A 6476-nucleotide genomic window follows, 5' to 3' on the forward strand; every position below is an offset into this window, starting at 1 on the left:
GAACCCGCCAGCTCAAGTGTATGTGGCTGGTGCCTTAGCCACTTGAGCCACAGGCGGCGAGCCAGCAGCTGGTGTTTAAGGAGTGCTTCTTGCGCTGGTCACTGCTTTATACCCCTAAATGTGCCGCATCTTGATCCTCCAAACAAGCCTGTGAACGCAGTGTTGTTACCTTATTTTCACTTTAGAAGTGATGAGACTGGGGTCACACCACCAGTAACGGCAAAGGCAGGCTCTGGACTCCATGGGCCGGGCTGCTAAGCCTCTGTGTTCTTACATCCCACACTACAGTGCCTTCCTGCAGGTGGACCAGATGGCTCAGGCAATGACTCCAATGACTGTTCTTCCTCTGCTTCTCTTCTCTGTTCTCATTTCCCATATTGTCTGACCTGAAATGTGGTAAAATGACTTAATAAACTTAGGTCAGGAGCTGTGTCAGAGCTCAGCCTGCTCATCTGTAAACCAAAGGTGATGCTAGCCTGCAGGTAGGGCCCTGCTGGGCACTGAGTGGCACTCGGCACAAGCAGTGTTCTCAGGGAACTTGCATCTCTGCTTTCTTAGGTGTGTTGCTGTGGGTGTTGCGTGCTGGTCCAACCAGTCTTACTTCTCAGCCGTGTATTTCAGACAAGACACATTAATTTTGTCTGTTCTATTCCCCCATCCCTGCTCCTTGAGCAAGTCACTCCCTACCCCAAGTCTCTGAGTACCCACCTGTCAAATGATGAAATCAATGCAAAATACAGATTTGTCCTGAAGATTGAGTGAACTAATATTGAATTCTCCCATTCTACTCACCCTAAGTTTCAGACTTGAGCAATCCAGCTACATACAAGAAGAAACAGTCTAAAAATAGGGGCCTTCCAGCTTAGTCTTGGTCCTAAAAGTGTCAGGAGACCTGACGTATTCACAGCATTAACAGCAGGAACAAAAGCTTTGCATCTCCCTATGTCTCCAAGGACAACGTAGCCCAATATCTACATCCTACAGCGCGTTGCTCCCACTATTAGACCATGAAAAGAGCACAAATAACACAAAAGGTGCATTGGAACTGGCAGAATTCCCAGGGAAACCGTTGTAACTAAGAGCCAACCAATCACATTAAGTCACTGGTGTCATCTCTGTCTCTTTACTCACAAGTCAGTAAACCTAAAGCTTATTTCAAGGTAGCCAAGTGGCAGAGCTGGCCTGGAAAGAGAGGGCTCACTGGCCACTTGTAAGGAAGACACAGCACAGCCCTTGCTAAGGCTTCCTCACTTTCACCTCCAGATCCTCCTTCCGCCCCTGAACTCATCCCTTTCTGTGTATTCCTTGGCTCCCATACACCTCTTAGGCAGAGTTTTGGAATTCCACAAGGCACACGTTTCCTTCTCTCAAAAAAAAAAAGGAGGGGGGAGCATACATTTAAATTTGCAACAGAGGGACCAATCAGAACCACAGAATGAGAATAAAACTACAGAGATTGCAAAAATACAGACCAAACCATTTTTTTCTAAACCAGGACAATGACTTGTACTGGTGGTTGATGTGAATACCTCAGTCCTTGTCTCCTCACAACCAAAGAATGAAAGTGAAGGGGCGGCACCTATGGCTCGGTGGGTGGGGCGCGGACCCCATATACAGAGGGTGGCAGGTTCAAACCCAGCCCTGGCCAAACTGCAACAACAAAAATAGCTGGGTGTTGTGATGGGTGCCTGTAGTTCTAGCTAATCACCTAAGCCCAATAGCTGGAGGTTGCTGTGAGCTGTGATGTGACAGCACTCTACTGAGGGCAACAAAGTGAGACTCTGTTTCTAAAAAAAAAAAAGAAAGAAAGAAAACAAAGTGAGGGACACAAAGATTAAGCTAATAAGCAATAGTACACTCCAAGAGGGCAGGAATGGTGGCCCTGGGGTCTCTGTGTCACCCCTTTCTCTCCCATTGGTCTCTCCTCTGTGCAGAGATAGTTACTCAAAAACCCCAAGCAAGAAAACCACCCTCCCCCAATTATAGAGACCTGCCCCCCCAGAGACTCTGGGTCCCTAAAATAAAATGCTCCAAGAGGCATCTTTCACTAAACCCCTAGAACTGTGTTCTCTCAGCAAAGGAGAAAGGAACTAGAAGGAAAACTATAATCTCCTTAGAACAGGAGACTCCATCTGGCTTTCTGGAACCAGTGATTTCTGGTCCCCTAAATCAACACCCTGCACACCCATGGACCCATGGGAATGGCTTTCAGTTTGAGCAACATGTTGACTTGAAAATGGGTTCAGCTTTGTCTCTCCAGGATGTTAAGCGACTCACTCTCTGACACAGGCAAGCACATTAATTCTGATAATATCAAAGCCACATCCTCTTCCTAAATTTTAAAGACCTTTATTTCTCTCTCCTATCTCCATAATTAAAATAAAAAGTAAAATACAGCCCCCCTTCATATATTCCACGGTTTCTCAGTTCTCTAGAAGATAAAGTTATCTTGCTCACCCTTTTATTACTTTGCAGTTAATCTCCTCCCAACTATCCTAGAGACAGATCTGATCACGGCAGAGGGAAGGGGGCCTTTGCACTTTCTTACAGGAGTCATGCTGTTTCCAGACTACCAAATTTGTTCTGGTCTGACTGTTTCTACACCAAGTCTAGTCTGGTCTGGTCTGAGAGGGAATCACCTGGCTGTGGGAACGAGCCACCCACCTTCCATCTCAGAATGAAGAATCCTGGTTTGACAGCCTGGGAGGCCCCCTCACTGCAATCCTCCTGTTATTAACCACCACCCTTTATGTCATCTAATTCCTGTTCTCATTTATTCAAGACGGGATAAAAAAGATGACAGCCACAACTGCCACCCAATTTCTGCCACTCCCAAACCGTCTCTCAATGTACTCCAAACCCACACAGCCCTACCAACACCCAACTCATCCCACTGAGGACAACTGTGACCCTGTCCATCCAGAAGCAATTTCAAAAGACAGACTATCACCCCCACTACCCCTTTTACTGAGAGTTGGGGGTATTGGGGGGTGCTTAATGCATCCACACACAAATTCTCCTTCTCCTCCCTTTCTCCCTTCTTCTCTCCTCCTAAGACAAAGGACCTAGTTAGCCTATCCCAGAAATTTGCACCAAAGGACCTAACTTTCCAGGGAAGCTGTAGAACTTCCCCACCCCCATGGACCCATAAAAAAAGGGTCTCTAACTGCCCCCCAGGCACAGATGCTATCTCAGGCAGTTAATAATTATTAATAAAATAGCGGTTAATAATTATTACTACAGAATAAAGGAAATTGGGTTTTAGGTAGCAACTAAGGTAACCCACAACCAATAGGACCAGGACAAGACACCTGAAGGCCTAAGGGGAGTCGGTGAGAATTCTTATAGATGTAGGAGGAATTGGATGAAATGTTTATACTGATTACTGCCTCTGTGGTGTCTCCTCTCACTAGCAAGGGGGACCCTTTTCCCCTCTCCTGGAAAATCTATGCTTATCTATGATTTGCTTTAAATAAAACTGTACCAGCCTGAGCAAGAGAGAGATCACATCTCTACTAAAAAAAAAAAAAAAAAAAAAGGTCCTGGCTATTGTTGGACATAGATTCTAAGTGAGGAAAAATGGACAAAACCCCAAATAAAAAAAACACACAGAAAAACTAGCCAGGTATACTGGCACATGCCTATAGTCCCAGCTACTTACAGTGAAGCCACAGCACTCTATCCAGGCAGTCTCACAGAGTGAGACTGTGTCTCAAAAACAAACACAACCACCCCAAAAAACCAACCACAAGCTGTACTTTGTTCTGCCGCACTGGAGTCCCAGCCACTTCATTTCCCATTTCCCCTTTATCATTTTGACGTGACTAAACTTGCTAGTTCTGCTGAGTGACCAGACTGGTGCTACTGGACAGCCCAAGGGTCTTGGAGACATTTGACCTGTGATATTTCAAAATGGGAGGTATTACCAGTTGTAGGTAAATTGAAAGAGTCTGTGATTTGTAATTGATCAGAGAAATTAAGCTATGTCTAAATGTAACAGAGAGAGTAGCCTGAAAAATGGTAAAAATGTTTCCTATCTCTTTAAAAACCCCCCTCAACGTTTTTGAGAACTAAAACCTGCATCCCTGCCTCAGGCCAGGTATTGGGAGGAGATGTGTACTCTGTTCTTCCTACCACGGGAGATGGCTCAAGAGAATTGCCCTGGCAGTCCAGGAGGTCTGGGTGGGTGGAGGTCACAAGATTTTCTTCACTGAAAATGGGGTTGATCAGAACCATTAACTGTAAAATACTCTGACACTGAAAACCCTCCCTTTAAAAGCTCTGGTCTGTATTTGTGCTTATGGGGCGGACGATGGGACTTTGGGATGGGAGTCCACCCTTCTGCTCCTCTGCTAGCATATTAATAAATTCCTCTTTCCTTTTCCTCAACCACTTGTTCTTGTCCTTCTGATGCAGCCACAGGGAGAAATGCCCATCAGGTAACATAAAGGCTTGGAAGGTTTTAAATTACGATAAGGCTACAGAGTCGAAATGCTGAGTCTCAAGCACTGTGCTTGAGATAAACCCATTTTGTTTATGGGGGACAAAATGATGTGTGTTTGTGTTTTTGATAAATGAGGTCCTCCCACCACTGCCAGAGCCCTTCAGCTGGCTGGGACAAGGTGCTAGAAGCCACAGCCTAGGAGCAGCCCTGGTGGGAGGGAAGACCAGTGCATGTCGACTGTGCCTGAGAGGCATGCGGCAAGGGGAAGGAATACCTGCCCCTGCCACCATCTTGGCCCCATGGGAAGGGCTGGGGGTGGTGCTGCCTGAACAAATTCTCCAATTCCACAAGTACTGGGGTAAGACTAGGGTTTGGGAGAGGTCTCTCCTTTCCCAAATGGGAGTTCAATTTGTTCAGAGGGCTCTCATAGCTAAGGCAAGGCAATTAGCATGAATCCTTCAGACCTGGTTAATATAGACTTTGAAGTAAACTAAAAATTATGCACATGATGATAGTTAGGCCAGCTAAAGATCCCCAAACAGCAAAGGCACTCCATGGAGTGGGGTACAATCAGCAAGCTTTTTGGACAAAAGGATATTGGAAAGAACCTTGCCCCAAATTGCAAAGGGCTTTGGGTAACAAAAAACCCTCAGGAAAGTGGGCAGTTCCTGTGGCTCAAGGAGAAGGGTGCTGGCCCCATATACCAGAGGTGGCAAGTTCAAACCCAGTCCTGGCCAAAAAATTGCAGAAAAACCCCAAACCCTCAGGAAAGCAAATAGTTCCTTCAAATCCAGGATATCCCCATAAATGTCCTGGGTCTAAAATTACAGTAGGGACCCAGTTAGTGAACCTTTATGAATGACAGGGGCCCATTCTTCTCTGCCAAAGCCCCAGATGGAAATTGACAGTGGGCATTCAATTGGTGCCACGCTGCCTGGGCAGAAGCAGTCTGTAGGACAGCTGCCCACTTTCCTGCCATGGCCCAGCCCCTGGCACCAGCTGTACATAGCACTCTGCAAGCCAGGTAGCTGTAAAGCAGTCATCACTACGCAGCAACTGAGAACTCCCTGCAGCAGGCACGGCATGCAGACCTAGGCAAGTAGGGAGACCACCATGAGCTGTTCCCAAAGTGACAGAAACTTACCTATGATGGCACTGCTAAGCTCTTGGTGAACAAATACCAGGGCCTAGTGAAGCATGCAGGAGATTGCCATAGTGGAGCAGTTCTTTTTAAAGGTCAGGCCTCAATGTGTGAGGGCCCAAGAAGGCAGACTAGAGACAGCTCTGCACTGGCTGCTCTTGGTGAGATCAAGGAAAGTGTATTCCAGCCTCTGGCTGGATTGTCCTGCCCAGAAACTTCATAGCAGGGACATAGCAAAACAGTGGGGGACTCCAAGAGCCTATGAGGAGGTCAGGAGCTGTGGAAGACTGGCACTGAAGATGGGTGCCTCTGTGCCTGCAGAGAGGGCTGGAGACAGGGAAGGCCTGTCCTGAAGATTCTGTAGACTTGAGTACTCCCTGGAGCTGCCTCAGGAGGACCAGAGTGAGTGACTGAATTTGAATGATGCCTGGCAGCTGGGACTGAACCACTGAGCAAGGTGGAAGTCTGGGATGGCTTGGCTGCTAGCAGGGCACTGCCACTGTGGGAGGGCCACTGGAGAGGAACAGCCCTCAGGGTCCCAGCACATGGCCAATTCTGGCATGCCTGCTGAGCTTGGGCAGCCACTGTGGGGTAAGTTAGGTGGTTTCTGCACCCCAGGGCTAGTCCTTTTGTAGCCCCAGGGCACTGTTTGGAAGGTAGAAGCATGTCTCCCAAGAATTCTAGTGAGAGCTTCAGGCTCCCAACCTTGTGGGGACTGAATGCTAGTGAAGCAACCACACCCTGATTGAGGGCAAGTAAATCAGGAAGATGGGACCACGACGTCTCCACAGCAACTAAATAGTGTCTTCTCCCACCCTCCAACTTACCCAACAGAATCAGGTGCTGTGTTTTGTGTTTCCTAACTCCAGATCGCCACCCAGTGTCCAGGCA

This window comes from Otolemur garnettii, unplaced genomic scaffold (genome assembly GCF_000181295.1).
Source record: "Otolemur garnettii isolate 467f Iridium unplaced genomic scaffold, OtoGar3 scaffold00101, whole genome shotgun sequence".
NCBI classification, from domain to species: domain Eukaryota; kingdom Metazoa; phylum Chordata; class Mammalia; order Primates; family Galagidae; genus Otolemur; species Otolemur garnettii.